The sequence below is a fragment of the Mustela nivalis genome, assembly GCF_964662115.1.
Source record: "Mustela nivalis genome assembly, chromosome: 9".
In the NCBI taxonomy this organism is placed as follows: Eukaryota; Metazoa; Chordata; class Mammalia; order Carnivora; family Mustelidae; genus Mustela; species Mustela nivalis.
In genome coordinates this window covers 23,014,028-23,036,901 of record NC_139028.1, presented here as the reverse complement: position 1 = coordinate 23,036,901, position 22,874 = coordinate 23,014,028, and the positions used below count along the sequence as shown (strand labels likewise).

General features: G+C 58.9%; 1 protein-coding gene across 1 annotated transcript in view; it reads left to right on the top strand.

Annotated features, from left to right (window-relative positions):
* The window catches only part of LOC309840973 (nectin-1), a 62,153-nt gene that overhangs the window by 23,501 nt on the left and 15,778 nt on the right, over window positions 1-22,874 (top strand). The window lies entirely within an intron of this gene.

The following is a 22,874-nucleotide window of genomic DNA, read 5'->3' as shown; positions in this document are numbered from 1 at the left end:
TCCTTGTCTGTCCAGCGAGAGGGGCAGATTGGTTGTTCCTTTACGGTCTCTTCTGGCCCATCCTTGGCGCATGGCGGATGCGTGCAGGACGCACGGCGGTCCTCCAGCACTTGGTCAAGTCCAGTGCCCTCTGAGATCTAGAGTTGTCTGACTGTCCTTGCTGTGAGACATTGCTCTGTCTCTGGCACCCAGCAGGAAAGCCCTTCCCAACTAGTTTTGGGGCCTCCGGCATGTAGGACCCAGAATGGAGCCAGGCAGGGAAGCTTATATTCAGAACCGGCCCCCTTTATCTCTGCCAGGAGCATTTCTCCAAACCGCTTCCATCCCAGACCCTTTCTACTGGGGCATAAGGAGCGATGATGGCCCCTGGCCTCGCAGTCCTGCTGCCCATCATTGGCTTTGAGTGATTGAGCTGTGGGCGGGCCTGGCGGGGTGCTGGGATTCAGCTTGAGCCAGAAGCACCGGCAGTGTTCTTACAGAGCTGTGGTCTGTCTCGTAGGGGACAGACCGTAAGTGAGTTCTTACCGGTTGCAGCAGTGGCCAAAGGGGATGGCCTGGCAGGCACACACAGCAAGGAGCTTTGACCCCGTCTAGGGGGACTTAAAGGATGAGGGATGCTGGAGAAAGAGAAAAAGAAGAAGAAGGAAGAGCAGGTATAGGGGCCCGGCATCCAGAGCAACCGTGGGTCTTCGAGGGGCCTGGCAGGCACAGCGGCGTCGGCTGCACGAGCTGATGTTTGCTGAGCACTCTCTCTGTGCCAGGTTCCACTCCTGCTGCTCTGCTCACACAAGTCTGTTCCATCTTCCCAGAGACCTAGGAGGAAGTTACTACCATTGTTCTTTTGTGTACAGAGGAAACAAACACAGTCTAAAGCCAATCCACAAGCTGGTGGCCGAGCTGGGATCTGAACCCAGGAGCCTGGAGCTGGGGCCTCACTGCTCTATACCTAGAGAGAACGAGTGGTTTGGGCCCAAACCAACCCAAATCCAGAGGGAAGACCCGCGGTCCTCCAGCACCAGAGCTGGCTTGCCAGCACCCGGATGGCCTCCTTCCCCGAACCTGGCCTGGAAGTGTCTGGCAGCGGCTGACCCTCTCCCGGGTTCTGTATCAAAAGGCCTGGGGACACGCACTTGCCTTTCAGCAGAAGGGATCAAGATTAAACAGCGGGAAGAATTTCCGAGCTGTCATGACCATACGCTATTAAAGCGGGCAGCCAAGGGAGGTGGAGGCCCTTACAGGGAAGGTCAATGCCTGGGTTGCTCAGTGCTGCAGAAGAGGGGAGAGGAGGCAGGGGACGACCCCTCCTGCTGACATTTGGCTGAGCACCAAAGATGAGATACCTCCTATCAGACGGACGGAGGACCGCAGAAAGGGGACATGATCTGCCATCCCCAGACTAGCACCACCCTCTTCCTGGGACCCCGTCTGCCCCAGCCCTGCCTTTGGACTTCATTAAATTGCATTTTCCCAAGCAGGGCAGGCCGGTGACAGAATGAGTCAACGCCAGCTTGCTACACTGTCGCCCCTGGAGCCTGCGGGCATAGAGGGAGATAATTGGGAGTGGTTTGACAGCTTAGTGTCGGGGGCTGGCTTCCCGGAGCACCAGAGGGGAGGGGCGGGGCGGTGCAGGGAGGGTGCAGGAGCAGGCAGCTTCATCTGGGCCGGACCTGTCTTCCGATGACCCCGCCGCCACTGCCTTTTTCCCTTGGTTTCCTGAGCAAGCAGCTTGTTGGGCAGGAAAATAAAGCACAGGGAAGGAAATTAGATCCGGAGAATAAATTAGGCTTTCTTTATTAATTTGTCAGAACTAATTAACATCTCCCCCAGATTCGTCTCCTCTGCAGATGCCCCCCCTGAGCAGGAGGAAGGGAGGAGTCTGCAGGAGTCAGACTTCGGGGCCTCGAGGTCCCCTTCTAGGGACTCCCTGCTGAGGGGGGCCCCACAGAGGCATCCTGTCCACTGCCCTGGGGTGCTGGGTCCCTTCGAGGATGGTACTGAGTGGGCCCGCAGCTCCTCAGGAGCCCCAGGACCACGTCTCTGTTACTCACTGGTCTGAGCTTCCGGCATTTCATCAGGGAGACCGAGTCAGAGTCCTGCCTCCTGCAGGGCTGGGGGGACAAAGGGACAACAAGGACCCGCCCGGCGCGGTCGGCCCTCGATGCTGCCGGGGAAGCTGGAACTCCAGCACTGGAAAGGTGTGCGGGTTCCTGTCGGGTCAGAGGGCATTTGGGGTTGACCCTGACAGACATCTCAGGAGTCGTTCAGAGCGATCACTGGTATTCCGGTATCACAGGGGACAGAAAGGAAGCCCTGAGTGGGCAGGTCCCTCGCGGAGTCGACACCGTGAATCAGCGCAGAGGCAGGTTCAGAACTCAGCTGGCTGTGCAAGTGCTCCATTCCCTGGCCTGTGTCCCCTCCCCACCCCCACCCCAGGCTCTGCGGGTCTGACACCTGACTTGCTGCTGGAGGCTCGCTTACTAACAGACGCCTCACTTCCTGGGCGTGAGTTCAAGGTCTCCGGGCTGGGAGCCTCCCCAGCTACCTAAGCTCAAGCTCTTGTGCAGGCTGTGGCTGGACTCAGGCAAGAGCCTGGTTCATTGTGTGGAGTTGGCGGCTTCCCTGGTGCACCCACCCTCGTCCCAGAACAGGGCCCAGCCCTGTCGTTTCAGCGAGTAACCAGCGCTGATAGACACCCTCTACACTGGGCGCGGGAGAAGCCCTTGAGAACTCGCCACGCCTTGTTTGCAGGCCCTCAAGAGTTGCAAAATCCCGCTTGTTCTCTGTCCCGTTGCACAGCGAAAGCGTCCCCGAGGTTCCCCATCTGCCAGCCGGCAGCTCCCAAACCCCCTGGGAACACAGGGAAGGGAACACCCCCCTCCCAGCAGCCCCTGAGGCTCCAGAGCCTGTCGCCTTCCGCACCTGGAGCCTGCGCGGGGGGGCGGGGGGGGCTGGCTGTGGAGCAGAGACTCCCAGGCGGGCTGAGTCGGGGGGAACCCGAAGGATGCATGGGCGGATTAGTTCATGTGTGTTTAAGTGAGGAAACTAAGGCCCAGACAGAGCAAGTCCCATGTTTCACTGGATCATGGCAGCATCAGGATTAGAACCTAGGTCGCCTGACTCCCAGCCCCAGCCCTTTTTATGAACTTGGTCATAGTGCTTGGGAAATGATATCAACACACAATGAATTTGTCCCGTCAGGGACCCTTGGAGCCAAGAACGGGTGAGGTGTCCCTGCAGGATGGCATGGGACATAGGCCATCGTGGCCAGACCACAGGGGTCCAGGACCAGGGGCAAGTCACTGTTCCCACCCCCGTAGGCCTCCTGGCAAAGCTCTCAGGATGTGCCTCGTCCCCATGGGGGACACAGTTCTGTTCCGTGGCCCCCCATCATGGAACAATAGTAGCTCTAGGCACCTCTCATCTGGCCATATGGCCCTCTTTGCACAGCCTGTCCTGGTTGATGTCCCCAAAAAGCCAGCAAGAGCAGGTGGGCTGGTGGCTACAGTCCCCACTGTACAGGCAGGGGACAGGTCCAGAGCAGCTCTGGGTTTTCCCGGAAAGCAGTCTCATTCCGGAGGCCTTGCCTAGGAGGAGTGAGCTGGGGTGCAGGGGGACCTGGTTTTTCATTCTGACTCCAGCACCCACAGACCATGGCAGGCCCAAGTACTGCCAAGCCTCCACTTCCTCAGCTGTCTCCGAGCCCCTGCTCTGGAAGGTGGTGTGTGAAGGACTCCTGATCTAGGCGAGCCAGTGCCCAGTGAGTCCGTCCAGTGTCTTTCAAAACACCCTACCCCAGGCTCCTGCCACGATCCCTCGCACGTTTGTGGGTAACAAGCAGGCAGGGAGAACCATCGGAATGGGGCCCTCCTGGCCATCCTGTGACTCCAGCCACCCCAGAGGCCCAGCCAGGTCAGCCTGCCAGAGTGCTGGGGTGCAGGGGTGTGGCCGGCAGCTGAGGTAGGGGCCTCTGCTCTTCAGGACTGGGGCTGGGCACTGGAGCTGGGTGCGGCTAGCCTGGGTGGTGCCAAGAAGGACACTGGGAGAGGGAGGAGCTGGCATCATTGGCATCTGCTGGCCGATTGTGCCCCAGAGTTCCTGTAAGAACACTCAGAACTTTCTTAGGCTCCAAAAACTGGAGAAGGAGGTTGGAGGAAGCCCCTTGGCCCACCATGTCAAGCCTCTGGTGTCCTGGTCCTTCTTCTCTCTGCATCCTCAGGGCCCGTGGTGTGAATACCGGTCTGTGTTGACACCCACCCAGGAGGCTTACTGGTAGAGGCAGAGGATACCACCACGGACCCTCTGCGGGGAGCACACTGTGGCACTTGACAGAGCACTCCCAGGTCCCCCTTTGCCATAGGCCTCCAGGTCCAGGCCAGGCACGCTAGGCCAGAGTGAGGCTGCTGATTGGGGAGGGAAAAGCAGTTGAGGTTCCGAGATTTGATGTGGAGCTTTAAGGCTGCTCATTCTTTGGGAGGACACAGGCAGCTTCCAGAATCCAGACAGATGGGAGTGGCCATGGTCTTCGGGATAAGAGCTATTGAGTCCATTTCACAGATGAGGAATTAGGCTCACTGAATCCCAACTACCAGTGAGTGGAAGAGCCCAGACCAGGTCTGTCTGCCACCCAAGTCCCCTTCCTACCCCTCATGCTCTCTCCTTAAGAGGAGGACCTGCCCAATCTGCAGCTCTGGTACCTGGTCCTGCAGGCTCAAAGACACCCCAGGACAGAGTGTGCTTCCTTTGCAACAGGAGGGATTGAAGACAGACACCAGGAAGAACTCCCATCAGGGAAGGGTGTAGAACATTTGAGCAGTTTCCCAGGTAGGATCTTCTCCTAGGCAGAAAGATTTACTTAGCCACCTGGGTAAAGTTGTTAGGGTAAAACCTTAGCAGAGGCAGAGGACAGTATATGACAGCCCCTCTCTGACTTCTGCTTGGGAGGTTCAGAGGCTCTGGCCCGCAGCTCTGGCTGGGCACGCCTCTGCTGCTGCCCCCTGTCCCAGAGGGGTAGGCACAACGTTGCCTTTCCCTGTACGTGCTTTCTTGCCCAAGTCCATTTGGTAGTCCCTGCCAGCTGGTGCCTGGGACAGCGTTGATGGGCCGGGCAGATGTGGTCCCCTGCTACCTGTCCAGGCACCAGTGGCTCTGCAATGAGAACTCGGCTACTCCAAAGCCCCAGTCTTTGCTCCCTTTCCCTTCCCTGCTCCCAGAACACCCACCCGGGGCTGGCCGTGACCTCTGCTGCCCACCCTGTCCTCCGGGGAAACTCTTCCTATTCTCTTAAGCAGAGCTGCAGAGAACCTGCGAATGTCAGCCAGTGAAACCCTGAGTTAGACAGTGCATGCGTAGAAAGCTGGAATCTGGCCTTAGGAGAGGGGCTAGCTGGGCAGACAGAAAAACAAGAGGCGTTCTCATTCTGAAAGGAAGTGCAGTGTACAAAAGCCAGAAGACTGCAGCCCAGATTCGGGCCAACCACTTTCAAGCTATGCAGTAACTTGGCAGATTTCTCAACCGCTGGGCCTCAGTTTCCTCTTCTGTGAAATGGGAATGTCCGTACTTGCTCCTAAGAATGAAAGGGACAATCCTCTGAGACCCTAAGCAGGAAACACTTCCCAGGGCCTGGTACAAAGGAGGTGTTCAATCAGCAGAGGTGGAAATAACTTGCTGCTAGAATGCTGGAAGGCAGGATACGCAGATACTGTCCACCTGTGTTTGCTTTTAGGGCTGAGGGAGCCTACAGAGGAGGGGGGCTGAGTCTTGTAAAAACTTGGGGACACACTTGGTCTAATCACTTTAGAGGAAACACAAAAAGTGCCTGGAATGCCAGCCATTCTGGGGGCACCAGAGCTAGATAGAGCAAAGATGAAGAGACACAGCAGGACAGATTGTGTAAAATAAAATGCATATTTTTAATTGCTTGAGTTCACATCTCATAAAAGGAAAAAAAAAACAAAAAAACAAAAACCAGCACAAGCCCTGGCCATCCCCCACCCTCCCCTTTCTCTGCCTTGAGTCAAGAACCAGTTCCCACCAGGCTTTCTTTCAAAGCATCTCCCCGCCCTAATCCCCACCCCAACCTCCCCACCTCCCACCTCCACTGTGGGCAGTCAGGGGCCTCAGCCCACTGTGGTGGGCAGCTCCTGGAGTCCACAGGCCTGGTGGGAAGCAGGGAGGGGGCTGGGAGATTAGGCAGCCCCCACCCCCCCCCCACCTTTGCCTGCCAGGCCTCCTGTTGGCTGTGGCTCATTGTCCAGGTCCTTCCCCAGACCGTGAGGCTGCTTCTCACCTTGCCCCTCTCAGCAGCCAGCAGCCCTGCGTTCTGGACCTGTCTGAGCCTGTGAGCAGGGAGGCGGGGGCCTGGGGCCAAAGACCCGCTGAGCCAACACTGCTTCCTCATTAAGCCCCCCTTCCCCCCCACAGAACCCACTTTTTCCCTGGCTCTTGCCAGCACTGCTCCCCGTGTCCCCTGAGGTAAGGCAGACCACCCAGCCCCCTGCCTGCCCCACTCCGTCCTCCCTCACTTTCTCTGCCCACCCCCACCCCAAACCCCTGGACTCGCTCCCTCACTTCCCAGTCAAGCTGCTCCCCAGGACGTGTCAGGACAGGGCGCCTGGGTTCTGGTCCTACAGGCTCTGGCTCTGCCCGGCCTCAGTGGGGGTGGGGCACGTGGAGAGGATTTGCTTTGACCTGCTTCTTTAGGCTTCCGTCCCTCTTCCACCCCCTCCCCAGAGCAGCAAGCTGGGGTGAACTCCAGAGCACCCACCAAGGGGTCCAGCCTGCGGCTGCTGAGACCTCATTGGGGGAGGCGGGGGGGGGGGCGGCATGGGGGAGGGATGATGCCCATCTCGCCTGCGTCTAGGCCAGCCTGGTCCCTGAGCACTAGATGGGACACCAGCCTACCCTCCAAAGACTCCTACCCAGAAGCCTTCACTCAGCCAGGGGCAGTTTCTAGCCTGTCTGTCTTCCTCATCCCTTTGGGACCCAGAAAGCAAAAGAAGAGGCAAGAGACTTAGATTGTGTCCTCGGCTTTTCATGAACTGATGACTTAGCCTCAAGTCAGTCACCTCACCCTTCTGGGTCTCACTTCAACATCTAAGAAATGGGTGGCCCCTTCCTTAAACCATTGCAGAATCTAGGGTCATCAAGGTAAAGGGGACCGGAAGAGCCGAGCAGTGGGACTAGCCCTGGCTGGCCAGACCGGGGAGCGGAGGAAGGGGGCCTCCCGCCGCCCACTGGGGGCGGCGGAGCTGGCTCCTTCTCCCACACATGGGGCCTCTCCGCATTCTCCGGGGACCCTGCCCCCCCCCGCCGCCTTGACCCTGAGCTTCCTGAGAAGGCTTGATTTAAGAATCCCAGTGACTGGAGAAGTTGACAGAGCCCGCATCCCCAAATGTGCTCTCTGCGATTTGACTCTAGCCTGGCTCGCAGGTCGCTGAGCAGACTACCCCGTGCTGGGAGCTGGGGCTTCAGAGAAGCCGGTCTCCCAGAGCCCAGCACTGTCTGTCACACACACACCCCGCCGCCCCTGGCAGAGCTGGTGCCCCGGGAACTCGAGCAGAGCTGGTGGCGGTGAGGGTGGGAGTTTCCCACGGTGGCTGGCGTGGAGGGTGGTGGCCTGGGAGGGACAGGAGAGGAAGCTGGGAGCACGGGCAGGGACTGATGGTGAAGGCTGATGAGTAGCTCAGATCCACCTCAGACTTAGCCCGGGGCGGCAGAGAGCTAGGACTCGTGCAAGGAGATCAGGTTTGCGTTCAGACCCACAGGGCAGTACAGCGCAGACCGACCCTTGCCCAGCCTGGGTCTGTTTCCCAGCAGCGACAGTAGGACCTCTCTTGGAGGGGTTTTGAGAGGATGAAAGGACATTCGGTGCCTAGATAGGGAGTCTCCTTAAAAGTTCACTCGTCTTCGTGCGCTTGATGCCAGGATTCCAGATAGGGATGGCGTGGGTCTCGCCTCCCCATCAAGCTGCAGTAGGGATGGGGAGCCCAAGGGCTGGGTTCCAGAAACACAGAGGAGGGAATCCACAGGATGGAAAGAGGGGACTGATAGAGTTTGGCCTGGGGAGGGAAGGGGTGAGGGAGGAGCAGGAAGAAGAGCTCAGTCGGGCACGGGGAGGGTGAGGTGCCTGTTGGCTGCCGGACAGCCTGGATTCAGGGCCCCTGACATGGATCCAGGGGGGGCACGTGGGCCCATCCTACAGCCAGGCAGCCAGTCCTCTCCCAGCCCCGTCTCCTCCCTCCCCAGAATGGCGCCAAACCTGCAGGTCACCATGAAGTTCAAGGGGCACATGTCTCCTCCATCTCTCACCCCTCCCCGCGCTTCAGGGTCAGGCTCGTGGGTGTGAGCCAAACAGGAAAGATACAGGTCTTACCCCAAGAGACGCGCCAGCCAGCTCTCTCCCTTAGGACCAGAGAGGAGAAAGATCCACAGCAAGAGGCAGTATAGAGGCTGTGGCCTTCCAGGGCCTTCTACCACCTGCCCACCACCATTCCTGTCTACACCTGGCTGCCTCCTGGCTTGATGAGCTGTTTGCTTATCTGCTGACCCAGAGGCAGGGCCTTTGTAACCACAATGAGAGAAACAACCATAAGACATTTCTACAGGCCCGCGTCTGGCTGATAGCTGTTCCCCAGGTGCGCTCACGTCCATTATCACATTATTGAACCACCTAAGGCTGAAGTCACACACTCCCACCCCTGTTCTTCCCCGGGCCTAGCTCCGCCAGCTCCTTCTGTCCTCATCCCCCCCAACTTCTTGGCAGCCCTTGGTTGTACTGCTTTTCTCGGTGCTTCTGTTTCCTTGTCTGTACACAGGGACCTCTTAGGCCAGATGGTCCCCATCTCGGGGACCCACCATGAAGGACTCTCAGGTTGGCCTTTCGTCCAACCCCAGTCTCTCCCAAGGCCCCATTCTGGGCTCTCTGTCCCTTTGACTTTCCTCTCTGTTTACACCCAGAATTCACCCACAACATTTCAGTTTTCCAATAGAATCATTAATTATCCCAGGAATTAAACCCAATTAGCATTGTAGGGGCCTTTCTGAGCGAGGAGCCATTAGCCAGGGTGAAAATGCACAGGCGTGAGGAAGAGAACCCACCCTTTCCCAGCATTAAAAATGAAAGCAGGAGACAGCACAGCAAAGCAGAGGGCCCCAATTAAAGCTGGGGCCTCACTCATTAAGCTAATTGGACATGCAATCCCAGCAGCCTCTGGTGGGAAGCCCGCCGGTGGAGCTGGCTGGGAGCTGTCCGAGCTCTCTGCTCACCTAGGGCACTGAGTGGGCCCCAACGTACCCCTTCCGGGCCGCCGGGCCCCTGCGCAGGGAGGGGTGTGGAGACTTTCTGCCGATTCCTCGTTAGCACCTGCTGTCCACTTCCTGGGGGTGCTGGGTGGTGCGTGCGGGATGAAAAAGCAGAACAAGACCTCGCATTTCTGAGGTTTGGGGAAAGGACAGAGGTTGGCCATCACTCTCCTCTTGGGCCCTGGGGCCGAGGGGGCTCCCCTCATGGGATGGTCGTAGGGACTCGGTGCGATCGTATCTACGCGTGCCTGGCCGCACCAGAGCTGCAGTCAGTGGTACCATTAGTCAATGGTAGCCATCATTCGCCTTTCCTGAGCTTTTGCCTGCCTGGTCCTCCCGAGGCCCCAGAGGCGAAGGGGGAAGATGGGACTAGCAGCATCTCCCAGGTGGAGAACCCCAGGGACAGACAAAGGAAGATTCACAGCCAGAGACTGGCAGAGTTCAGACTAGGAGGTAAGATTTATAACTCCTGGACTGGGAGGCAGAGGGAACAAGGAAAGAATGGAAGTTTTATGTATTTGCGGTGCCCAGAAACATCCTCTGGGCTGAGGATGCCCTGGTCCCAGCCAGCCTTGTTACCCTGACAGGAGTGGGGATCCCGGGGCTCAGCCTCCCCCAGAGCCAGGGTGAGGGCCTGACGTCTGCGCTCCCAACAAGGAACTTAATCCAACCCCCATCTCCCGAGCTGCCAATAGGCTAGGGTCCCACGTATCAAATCCCAGTGATTCTGGGGCTTGGCAGGTGTGTGCTGGCCACTTGTCTCCCCAGGAAGGGGAGAAAGGGAGGCCACAGGCAGTCCATGTGGTGGTGAAGAGCATAGCCTCTCCCGGAAAGGAGCCTCATGGAGACTGCGCGTGTTGAATCTGCTTCGTAGACTGTGTGACCTTAGGTGGGTCACTCGACCTCTCTGTTTCCTCATCACTGAAATGGAGACACTCATGCTCCCTAGCTCTGGGAGCTGTGTGAGGATGAAGTGAGTTAATAGGAGTGAACATCTGGGCCTGTGCCTGGCACAGCTAAGTTACACATGTGGTAGCTGTTCTTGCCATCCATTGGCAAGGGTCTCCCAAGGAACGTCGTCCTCCTGTCCATTCTCCTTTTGCGAGGGAGGGGAGCCAGTGAGACCCCTGGCATCTGCTGCTAGGTGGACAGACCCCACCTTGGGCCAGTTGAAGGTGGCAGGCCATACGCTCCTCAGACATGGCACAACATGGGGAGCCCCCTCCCCCCCCACACCCCCCCCCCACTGCCACCAGCGCCTCCTGGTCTTTCAGGGCCATGATGAGCAGTGTGGTGGGCAGGGCAAAGAGGGCATGAGAATGGGAAGGAGAGGGGAGGAGGGGCAGCAGGTGGCCCAGAGGCTGGGCCGCACCCCTGCAGCTGGGCGCTGTCCCCCACTGCCTACGTGCGCACTCTCTCTGCAAGGCAGGACAGGAGACAGGTCCCAGCATGTCAGGCCCCTACCCAGTGACTCGTGAAACCCCAGCAAGTCTGAGCTGGAAGCGGGTCTGGGTGCGGCTCCTGATAGATTCATGTTGGGCAAAGAGAGGGCAGGGAGAAGGGAGTGGAGAGTCAGGGAAAGACCCCCCCCCCCACCGCCCACACACACACACACACACACACACTCAAAGCTCTGACAGAAGAGCTGCGGGAGAGCCGGCAGGGCTGGGAGCAGTGGCTGGGGCTTGGCGTTTTTTAGCTCCTGTCTCTCAAGTCCCTTCATCCCCTGTGCCCCTGCCCTGTGGGACAGGAAGGAGACAGGCTGTGGCAAGGGCAACGACCTGCTCCCTTCAGCACTTGGCCAAGAAGAAGGTGATGATTTCAGTGCTGGGAAGGGAGGGGAGGAAGGCCAGGTGACAGACAGCCTGAGGCCGGGAGCACAGTGAGGCCAGACAGGATATGTCCCCGAGGACCCCAGGACCCCGGAAATCATTTCATACAGACGCCCTCCCTCAATCCTCACTGCAGCTAAATGAGGTGGCCTCGCTTGAGGTCCATTTTATGGGTGAGAAGAAGGTTCAGGAAGGTTGTGGGACTTGTTTGTGGGTCCTGCTGCTGAAGCTGGAATTAGCAGCGGGACAGGCTACAAGGAGTGGGCCTGCCCACCACCCCTTTCAGCCTCCTGGGCACCAGGGAAAGGCACAGCCCAGGGGAGGCTTTCCAGGGACCGCACATGTCCACAAGGCCCTGCCATGGGTGGCTTCGGGGCCACTGGGGGAAAGCAGATTGATATGGGAAGCCCGGTTCCCCCTGACAGGCAGACTCACCCACACAGGGGAGGCCTTCCAGCTGACCTGGGCTCTCCCTGCACCATGATGTCAGGACCCTTTGGAGCCCTCTCTTCCAGTGGCTACCCCCAAGGTGGGGGGGGGGGAATATTGGGTAGAAAAAAAGAAAGACTGAGCCAGACCACCTTCCTCCTGGGGTGCCACCGAGCTGAGGCCGAGTTCAGACCTGGGGTGAACTGAGATTAGGGCGGAAATGATGGCCACACATAAGGTTTTGCTGCTTTCTGTGGTTAAAGCCAGGAAGAGGTTGGCACTAGGGGTAGAGTCATAACGCCAGTCTTGTGGTCTAGTTTGGCATTGACATTGAGATTGGGCTGGGGCAGTGTTGGGGTTTACACTGTGGTTGGGAAGAATGCTTCTCGGGGTTGACACTGAGGTGGGCATAGTGAGTGGGGTGCGGTAAAGCCAAAGCTGACATCATCCGAGAGGTTGGAGGGGTCTGAGGGATTTAACACCTGTGGCGTCTGTTTGGAAGAGAAATGCCCGTTTTCACTTGATCCTTGCACTGGGGAGAGTGTCGGGATGGAGGTGGCAGCCAAGCCAGAGCAGGCTGATTGGGGTGGGGGTGGGGGTCTGAAAAAGAGGTAGGTTCTGAAAGTGACAGAAGGGACATGGAAAGACTCTCCTGTCCCTTTGCCCTAAGCCCCCGCTCACTCTGTTGTGAAGCTACCCGGACGTCACCTGAATCTGTGAGACACGAGGAGATGCTCTCTTCTGCGGGGCTTGGGTTCTCCATTAGTCCAGGGAGCTTAAGAACGAAGGGTTTACCCCCTCCTGCCCCTCTCCAGCCCCCTACTGGAGACCCTGCAGGCAAGGCGTGGGGGCTGCTCTGGCTGAAGGTTAAAGAGAAAACGTGACCCACCACAAGCCTTTGCCAGTTTCAGACCGGGAAGAAGCCTGCCTCTTCCTCTTGTTTGCTCCCTGGACCATGCCCGGTGAAGAGGTTGAATGCTGCCTGCAGTGCATCAGAGAAAGCCTGAAACCCAGAGCAGAGCTCAGAGGGTGGCAAGGAAGGCTGGGGGGGGGGGGTGCGGTGGAGACAGCCCTGAAGTGGGAGGTGCAACCTGCTGGAGGCTGGGACCAGGTCGTGGCGACTGAGACATTCCGGGAGTGGCTTCACGGAGGAGGGGGCATGAAGCCAGGGGAGGGGCTCCTGCCTCGTCTTGAGGAAAGGTCACTGCCAGCTTTCCCCGAACCTCCTGAGCCCAGGCCCCAACCACCCCCCCAACCCCCCTGTCCCACTGCTGCCTGCAGCAGGAGTCCCCAGTGCTGAGTTCAGACCTACAGCAGGCTTTGTAGCATCTGTGCAGGGAAAGGATTGCTGCAGAAGACCCAGCCTGCGGACACTGTAACCTAACCTTGGGCTGCAGTCCCACCGCAGGGTCCAGACCCGCTAGTGCGGCCCAGAAATGAAACAGGTGTATGGCTGCTTCTCAGGCGACTTCAGATGCCGGTAGAGAAGAGGTTATCTGGGGCCCTGATCACGGGCGACCCACCCTCCTGTCTAGAAACCAGCATCCCCGCTGTGCTGTGGCCACAGGCATCTTCACAGAGGTCCTGCACTTCAGCCCTAGGACTGCTGAGAACCAGGCCTTCCAGGGAGGTGGGGGGAGGCTCAGGAGGCAATCTCTGCCCCTCCATCCCAGTATCCGCACTGGGATATGTGCGTGTGGCCCCCTGAGCGACACAGTTGCTTATTGTCCCGCCAGCAGCGGCGCCTGGACCCACACCCCAAAGCCGGATAGGCTGTGCCAGAGCAGCCCGAGGGGGAGCCCCCTGGAGTGGGAGGCACAGCTGCTGACCCCTGCGGAGGAGCCTGGCATGGGGATGGAGTTCTGGGAGCGACACCTGCCAGCCCCGGGGTGGGATGGGCACAGCGCTGACTGTTGTAGGGTCCGAGTGCCCCAGGGAGAGGTGGTCCATGCGTGTGTGTGTGCGCGCGCGCGCGCATGGCGGTGGGGGAGCACATGTGCGCATGCCTCCTGAGGCTGGACCCCCTGGGACAGGCCGCCTTGCATTAAAAGGAAAAAGACAGAAGTAGATCCAGACCCAGGGTGAGAAGAGCAAACGGCAAAACGTAATGACTTTAATATGAAAGAATTTGCCACTAATTAAGCACAAACACTCCACTAATGCAGGGAACACATGTTGTGGATTTCACTTAAGCAGGAACCAAATGAGGTGCAAACCTTCCGGAATGATAGCGGTTTACCAGCCGGAGAGAGACGCTGCCTGTCGGTTCTGCTCTTAGAAGCACACGGCCTTGTTGTCTTCGCAGCTCACTGCCTCCCTGTCCAAGGCTTCCCCGGGCTGTGTCTCCTGCCCTTCTGTGCTCCGAGGACACATGTGCTGCTCTGTAACCCAAGTTCTAACAGCACCCGGCAGTCGGCTCCTGGCTCCCCGGGGCCTCTGGTCCTCTCCACCTGCCTTCCCCAAGCACACGCCTCCCGTCCCTCCTGTAGAGCCAACTGCAGGCCCTCCAGGCGGGAAGGCTACACCCCTGCTCTGACCAGCCTCTGGGCCCTCTGCCCCAGGACCTAGGACAGTTCCCCTCTGGCAAGCACCCCCAGCCATTCCCCTCCTGTGCCTGGCTTGCAGGGTCCGCCCTGCACATCCCTCACACACGGGCCAGTACTCCCGCCCAAGCTGCCTGCCCTCTCCTCTAAGCCAGTGGAGGTAGTTTTGCCCTGCAGGGAACTTCCAGCAATTTCTAGAGGTAGGTTTGGTTGTCATAACGGAGGAAGGGTGGGAAGAGGCTGGCACACAGGACAGCCCCCGCCACAAAGAATTATCAGGCCCTAAATATCAGTAGCCTCAAGGTTGAGGATCTCCGCTCCGGGACAGTGGCCTCACCAGAGCGAGGGCATATGCGAGATCACACAGAGCCAGAGTGGAAATCAGCTTGCCTGAGTTCTAGCAGCTTCTTCCCTCAAAACTGTAATAACAATTACACAACCCATTTGTAGCGTGCCTGTGTGCCAGGCACTATGCTAAGAGCTTAGAGGAATTATCTCACTCAATCTCAAATCAAGCCTGGGCAACAGCTCTAATATCGTACCCATTTCATATATGGCAAAACTGAGGCACAGAGAGTTTGCTGCAGCATGCTCAGTCACACAGCCAGTAAGCAGCCCACACCAGCCCAGGCCCATCTGAACTCAGAGTCAGTGCTTGTGGGTGAATTACCATCCTTTTCAACCCGGCCCCATCAGTCTCCCTCCCAACCCTCCCCTCTTAGAATGAGCTTCCCTGGAAGTAGGCAGGATATCCATGTCCTATGCCCTCCACGCCTTACCCCTCCCCACATAGGCCCAGCCCCCAGGCTTGGGGACAGACAGCTGTGTGGAGCTGGATGGGGCTTGGGCAGAGCCGGGCACTGGGGTGGTCCGACAAAGGCCCTATGGCAAGAGGCAGATCTGGAGGCTTCCACTTCCAAACAGGTGGTGAACGTCAGCCCAGCACCCGCAGGACCCAGACAACGCTATGTTGATAGCCAGCTTCGAAGGGGTTCTCCTGGGGAGGCTGTGGGAACTCCCCTGTGTTTTCATGGCACCCCCAGCCTCTGCCGCCCCCACACTAGCTCTCTGAAGAGGCTGCTGCCTACACTCCCCGAAATGTGTCATTAAGGACGCTCCTTTGCTGAGGGGAGCCCTGGCCCCGTGGGTGTCTGCTGGGAGACGTGTCGTCTGTGCTGCCGGGGGAGACGGGGTTGGCGTGGGCCGCGGAGCTGGGACCTGTGTCAACCCCAGATTTAGAGCCGAGCGCTTCCAGGCCTCAGAGGGCTCGGCCAGGCTGTGTTGGGGAGGGGTGCAGCGCTGTGGGCCGTGCGGGCTTCGCAGGCTAAGACCTTGGGAGCTGGGCCTCCAGCAGTGACTTGCTTGGGTGAGAAGAATAGTTTTCACCTCTGGTGTGGAGTGAGGAAGGAGGCAGAGCTGTGTGCTAAGAACTGGGGCAGAGGAGAGAGAAAGGGAACCCAGAAGCGGCGAGTGGGAAGCAAGCAGAGGATGTGGGGCTGTGGGGCGGGAAAGGCATACCTTTTGGGGTACAGCTTCCTGGTTTCAGTCAAGGAGAAGGTTCCGGCACTGACCTGCCTGCTCCAGTGTGGATCCCCTTCCCCTTCCAGCTCTGTCCCCCTACCCCACCTGCTGACACAGTCCGGCGTCCTCCTGGGTAGGCCCTGCCCTTGACCGATGTGCGGTATCCAGGAAGCTGTTATCACACCGGGGAAATGGCTGAGCCTGGCCTGGAAGCCCAGCTAGCTCGTGGCCTTCTCCACCAACCACTCGGAACCCCTATGCCTGCTGCATGCCAGGCACTGGCCTTTCCCTCCAGAGGGGAGCTGCTGTGACAGGTGTATCCTCAAGTAGGGGGCCCTTGGGGTGCTGGATGGATCCCTCACTCGGGGAGGGAGGAGTGCCCCCAGAAAGCCGCCTCCTCAAAATCAAGGCTAAGGGCACTCAGAAAGGATGAAAGGGACTGGGGCAGATAACGGGGTGTGGGTTTTTAGCAGAGGGAGTAACGCGCCAGGGAAAGGATTGTATTGTTCCATGGGGCAGAGGAGAGGGGGCCAGGAGAGGAGGTAGCTAAGTTCCAACGCCCAAGATGAGGTCCAGAGCCCAGAAGCGCTTTGCAGTTGATCCTGAGGGCTGCAGGAAACCCTTGGAAGGATTTTAAGTAGACAATGATTTGTGTTTTAGAACGTGGTGAGTGGGTTGGGGTAGAGCCTGGAGGCAGGTATGGGGCCTCAGAGTTACCTACAGCGGGGCTGGGGTGATGATTGCGGCCTGCTGGGGGACACGGTGGCAGAAATGAGATGCTGAGCACGAAGGTACCAATGGAAGGGTTTGGGGTTTCCTTAAAGGGGTGAGGGTGGGGGGAGGCGTGTAGAGTCCCGGCCTGGGAGTGTTGAGAAAATAGGGAAGTGAGACTCTGCTGGTGGTGGGGGGTGGGGGGGGCGGAGAAGGGATGTGCTGGTGGGCGGGGGCTTGAGGGAGTCTGGATGGGGGCCACTGGGGACGGAGAACAAAGATGAATTCAGAAGCATGCAGCGGCTAGTGTCCATCGCTCTCTCTGACTGCGTGGATATGGAAGAGCCCCACGCCCCGGCTCTGCGGCTGAGTACCTTGGATTTTCCTGGCGTTCCGCTTAATCTGGGAGGTCTTCCTGGAGGAGCTGGGCAGTATGCAGAGGTGGAGCGGCCACTTGGTAGAAAAGTTCTAGAGTGTGATCCAGGGAAGGTACAGAGTTAGGGCAGAGAGAGAACCAGACAGGTGATGTCCAAAGTATTATCTTCCAGGGCTATGGGATCCACACTCTGGTTCTACAGAAAAGGACACTGAGGCCAGGGAGGGGAACTGCCTACCTTAGGCCATTTAAAAAAACGTGACCAAGTAGTGGGGCCCAGAGACTTCTCCCCAATCTCCAGTGCATCCTCCTTCCTCCTGGCCAGAGGAAATGTGGCAGGTGCAAGGTGAGCATTCCAGAGAGAGCCGACAGGCAGAGTCCGAAAGCTAGAGCTGAAGAGGGGGTAGCACTGAGAGGGGCTGTCTGTTTCTGGGATGCCCAGGGGAAGTTGGGGGCTGCTGAGGACGGGCCCTGCCCTGGGCCTTGGGGATGGGGCAGCCAACAGGCCGCAGACTTGTAGGAGAGGTTCAGATGTCCCAGCCACTTGTTTCTCAGCTGGAGAAGGCAAAACCCCGCTCCCTGATTCATCCCTGTCCCCCAACCTGTCCTGCTAGGTTTCGGAGAGAGATGGGACTTGCCAGAGCAGCCCCCACCGCCGCCACTACAACCCTGGGGCTTCCAGGCTGCCGGGGAGCGGGGCCGGCCCAGCCTGTCTGGAAGATCCTGGGCTCCTTCTCGGGGCTTTTCCCAGGCTGCCGCGCCCCCTCGTCTCCCACACACGGCTCTCACCCGCCAAGGCTCCGGCGCCAGCGCCGTAGCCCATCATTAACCAGCTCTGTGTCGGGAGTTGGGGGGCGGGCATCAGTCAAGAAGAAAACATCGGCAGTTTCTGTGACCCCAGATGAGGGGCGGAGGCGCCTGGGTTTGGACAGTAGCAATTAGCCCCTGACTGTGGGATCATGGGATGTTATCACCTCTGCTGGCAAGGTGGGTGAGGCAGGCACTCAAGGCCCCAGGACTCCTGGAGCCATCCCAGCAGGCACTGCTCCCAGAGAGAGGCCCCCAGGTCCCACTCGGACCGGGCAGAGCACCTGCAGTGCGGGAGGCAGGGACCCCAGTGAGGGGTGACGTAGGGGTATGGGGACAGGACTGGGTCGGCTGCTGCATCTGGGTCCTCTCTGAGCCCTCTGAGCTGGGTCACCCTGGACCCCATCCTGGGTGCGGAGGGGAGTCTGGAGGGCAGAGTTGCAGCCTGGGCTCTAGAGAGCTCCCAAATAATGGGGAAACCTGCCTGGGGCGTAGATGCAAGACAGGACAAGTTCAAAGGACCTCAGTGAGAACCCCGCTCATGTGGGTTCTTGCTGGCGGAACGATTGGGTCTGGGCAATAGTGATTGGTAAAACCTTCCGAGAGGAGGGGACCCCAGAAGGGGGATTCCCTCCTGACCATACCCTCTTCCTTGCCAGCTTCTCCCCCATGTGGATCAGCCTTGGTGTCAGAAAGTGAGGACCTGGCCAGCCCTGGGAATTGACATTGGGGAAATAGCTGCACTGGGAGGAGGGGCCCTGTAACCTTTAGGTCACTGTGCTGAGTCAGCAGGGTTTCGGCTGAAGGCCCTATCCCCCACTCCCCCAGCCCTAGGTGAGTCATTCCCACTTACCACTAAGCTGGTTTCTAACTGGATGTCCTCTTCCTTTCTGCCAGTTTTGGGGTGGTGGTGGGGAAGGAGATCCTTGGAAGACCCTAGAGATGGATCCCAAAGGATTTGGGTATGAGAGGCTCTGGGTGGGGAGCCCAGAGACCTCCCCCAGTGTGCCCCAGTTTCCCCCAACCAGGTCGGCCCCTGCTGTCCACCTGACTGAGGGCACCAGGAAAGTGGTGGGGGACAGAAGAAGAGGTGGTCTGTGCCAGAAATCCCAGGAAAACCCCCCCAACCTGTGCCCCCCTCCACCCGCCCACAGGGGCCCAGTCCCAGCCTGCCTGGCCAGGGAGAGAGGGGTCTGAAATTTCAAAGGGTGGGAAGAGAAACCGCTCGGGGTGGGTACAGAGAGCAGAGTGCCCCCCCATCCTGGGCCACACCCCACTGCGTGGGAACCCATGGCCTCAGCCTCGGATTAGCTCCACAGCAGGCAGGGCAGGCGGGCAGGCGGGCCCTGGGGAGCAGGCTTGTCGGCCACAACTGAGGAGCCTTTGTGTTTTGTTGCTGAGCTCGGGACTTTTACAGGTCCGTGACGTGTCTCGGGGGGCCGGCCCGACACCTGCCTTGTTGGCTCAGCACTTCTGGGAAGCCGTGGAAGCAGTCCCAGCTGTCCAGCCTGAATTCTAATGGGGAAACTGAGGCACTGATGCATGGGCCCCAGATCGTGGGGCATGTAGGGTGGTCAGGGAGACTGTAGGCAGTGCTTGGGGTCAGGAAAAGAAAAACACATTGCTTGATATCCCTGGGATACAAGAACCTTTCTGCGGAGAGCAGAGGCTCCCTGGGATCCCTCTACCCTTCACTCCCCCCTCTCTGGCTCCTTCCTGTTCTCTACGCCCTGTAGATGCCTCCCCCCTGCTGCCTCTGGGCTGCACCCCAGCCCCCAGCCTCTTGCCCACCCGCCCCCGACGAAGCCCAGCGCAGGGTGGCCTGCGGGGGCTGGGGCTGCATTTTGTCACGGGTATTCCCGCCATATACCAGAAGGAGCGAGAGAGGCTCCTGGGAGGGACACCACCCAGAATGACGCCCTGGGGAGGTAGACTGAGAACGGGGGACTCCCTTACACAAAGGCAAGGTGGGAGGAACACCAGGCTGGACACTGCTCTCCTACGTCCCCAAGCAAGTGACCCAGTGCCCCCCCCCCCAACCCCGGGACTCCTCCTCTGTAAAATGACGCATTTCGTGCTCTGTTGGGCCTCCAGGATGCTACCATCTAGTGGCCCTGGTTCCCGCATCAGTGACTCCGCCAGCCCGAGTGTCTTCCCTCTTACTTAGGGATTCACAGGCTGCTGGGGGGGGGGGGGGGGACACATGCGGGGAAATGCACTAGACGCACGTGCCAGGAAAGCGAAAGGGATACGGATGCTGATGACGGTGGTGAGGACGACGATGGCTCCTAACATCGGCCACGCGTGTAATTCTATGTGGAGTGTGCCAAGCTCTCGTTTCACGTGTCCTCACTTAATCCTGAGAATAACTAACTGCAGGGGTAGGTACCGCTGTTGGGCCCATTTTACAGATTGCAACCTCAGCACAAACTGAGGCACAGAGAGGTCATTTGCCCAAGGTTTCATAGCTCCGACATGACAGAGGGATCATGTAAAGCCCGACTCGTCACGAGCCCACCTGCTGCCGGTAGCAGGGAGGAGATGGGACGACCCTTTAGAGGGTGGGAGGAGCTGAGGCGGCATCGGGGAGACATAAGCGTCAGCTTCCAGGTAGTTGGGACCAGAGTGGTTGGTGGAAAAGCTTGGACAGGCCTGTCCTCCTGTTTGCAGCCCCTGTCCTGGGCCTTCCGGACACCTCTTCCTGCACAGAGGAGAGCCCTGTTCCTGGGTTACTGCCCTGAGCCAGGCCTTTCTCTGTCCTTTCAGTGGAGATCCCTCTACCCTATTGCTGCTGCACCTGACCCCACCTCTCTGAAAGCTTCCCAGTCTGCACAGTCTAAAGAACGTGGGACATCTCCCCAGCTCTGCATCCTCAGACCAGGACTGGCAACCCCAAGCCAGAAGCTGGGGTTCTGGGTCCCTAAGCCTGGAGTAGGGTACAAGGGCAAAGGGAAGGTTTTCAGACTTCGTCAGTGTCCCCAGCCTCTCCTAGTTACAGACCTCTGGAAGCATGGAGTGACCCCAAATCCTGTATTCCAAGAGCTCCCTTGTGCCCAGCAGACTGTAGGCAGAGAGGCCAACATCAAAATGAGCCGACCTGCTCCTTAGAGGCCCTCCCCCACTCTGGCCTGCCTGCTTGGCACTGGGGCAGAAAGGACAAGGGCCAGGAGAACCGGCTTTGCGGGCCGTAAGCAGGTGTACTAGGCAGTCTCTTCACTGGCCCCCCATGGGGCTGCCTCTGGAGAGGAGAGAGGAGACTTCACCCCAAAACAAGCATTAGGGTGGGGAGGGCTGCCTCGGTCTGCTTAGGCACTGATGGACAAGACAGGGCCGATGGGGCGCCTGAGCCCCTTCTATCTAGTGCCTGCCCCACCGCTGTCCATTATCTTCCCTCCTGGCATTCACAGCTCTAAAGGGTGAGGTCACTGCTGAAGACACAGCAAGTGAATGGCAGCGTGTGTGGGGGGCGCTGAACTCTGCCTGGCTCCACACCTGCAGAGGAGTGACAGGAACCAGGGCCGAGCCAGGCTTGGTGGGCTATGTCCCTCTGTAAGCCCCACTGTGCCCAGGCACCAATCCCCAGATGGCTCCTGGTGCCCGCACCCCAACCCCAACCCCCAGCCTATGGCCCAAGCCCTCCCAACTGGCTTTTCCTGTTTTCTGGCTTTGTGTGGTGAAAGTTCCCCAATTATACCCACATTATCTCACCTGCTGGGCAACCTCCAGCAGGTTGGTGAGTGAAGGCTGGAGAGTGGGGGAGGGAGCACCCACTTACCCTGCTGGGAGGGCCTAGGGCAGAGCTGCTTGCCAGCAGGCCAGTCAGCAGGAGCACTGAGCTGTCTGGCCCACTGACCTCACCATGGGACTCGATCTGGAGTGGGGCCCCAGCAGGGCAGGGCCATAGTTCAGAGAATCAGACTCAGGGCTAGAAGGGACCACTGAGACTGGGGGAGTCCGGCCTGCTCCCCTCTGTAGGAGGAAAATAGGGCTCAGGAGGGGGAAGTGACTGGCCCAGGTCCCAAGGCCAGCTCGAGATGGAGCCGGACAGAGCCCAGCTCTCCTGACTCCCTGATGGATGCTGCCTCCACTGGACTCCAGCCAGCCCACAGTGCTCTCTGCCTGGGGACACGTCAGAACCCCACAGAAGGGCCCAAAAGACAGCGGGAGGGGGAGGGGTGTGGTACCCCAGGTGGGCCTTGAAGGGTCTATGTGGATGTGAACAGGCATAGAGAAGTTGGGAGCATCAGGGAAACTTCCAGAGCAAGGCAAGGGCCTGGCTGGAAGGGGCCAAAGACCTATGTATTCAGCAAGCATTTCTGAGCAGGTATTTGTATGCCAAACGCAGAGGGTGCTGTAGGGACCTAGGAGACAGCTTGTACCCTCCCAAGGGGAGCAGCTTTCACCAGTCGTGGTCTTCCAAGCCCTCTAAGGAGTGTGCCCTGCTTGTATGTCTCCACCATGCAGGGGCAAATAGGAACCCCAAGTTTCCAGTCTTGAACCCCAGTCTCCTTTGGGGGACCACCGAGGCCATCCCCCTGCTGCTGCGTCAGTCAGGGCCTGGCATCACTGTTATTGATGGTGGTCAGTAAGGATGTGACAACACCAAGTGTGCAGAGGCACAGCCAGGAACAAAGCTCGGGAATGAGCCCCGAAGAGACCCGCCAGAGGGGATGGCTGCTCCGAGTTCAGGGTTCAGGCGAAGCTCGAACAAGCCCTTCTAGTGGGAATGAAGCCAGCGGGGAGGAGACTGGGGGGGGGGGGGATTGATTCATCCATCTGATGCCACCGATCACTCCCTCCTCTTGGCAAGTCTCTATTCTCGCGGGTTTCCGTTACAATTTTCTGGCAACAAATGTCTACTGAGCACCTACTGTGTGCCAAGACACCAGGCCCTGGGGATGTGGCGGGGGCAAGGACCTGGATCCCGCTCTGGGGGAGAAGTCAGAGGCATGAACAACCACATTCCAAGCCAGAAAAGATCTGTAACGGTGGGGAGGGTCTGTGAAGCTTCAAGGTGGGAGATCCATTGGTGGAGAAGGGGAAGAGCCTTCTGGGGCCTTCTAGGGAACCGCATGAGCAAGAGTCCGGGAGTGTCAGGAGGAGGGAGGGGGGACATGTAAACATGGTGTTCCTTGAGGAGGGGCCCCGTCTGACACAGTCGGAAGGCATCACGTGTGGAGAGATGGGGACAGAGAGGCAGAATATAGATGAGGGGATGTTGAAAGCCAAGGCATTTGAACAAGATTGTGAAGGAGCAGGAGCTGGAGGAGGCCGCGTCTTGTGAAGCACCCACTTCCCCCCAGGGGCCTAGCTGGGCGAGAGGGACAGAGCCATCTGCCCCAGCCCATAGGCACT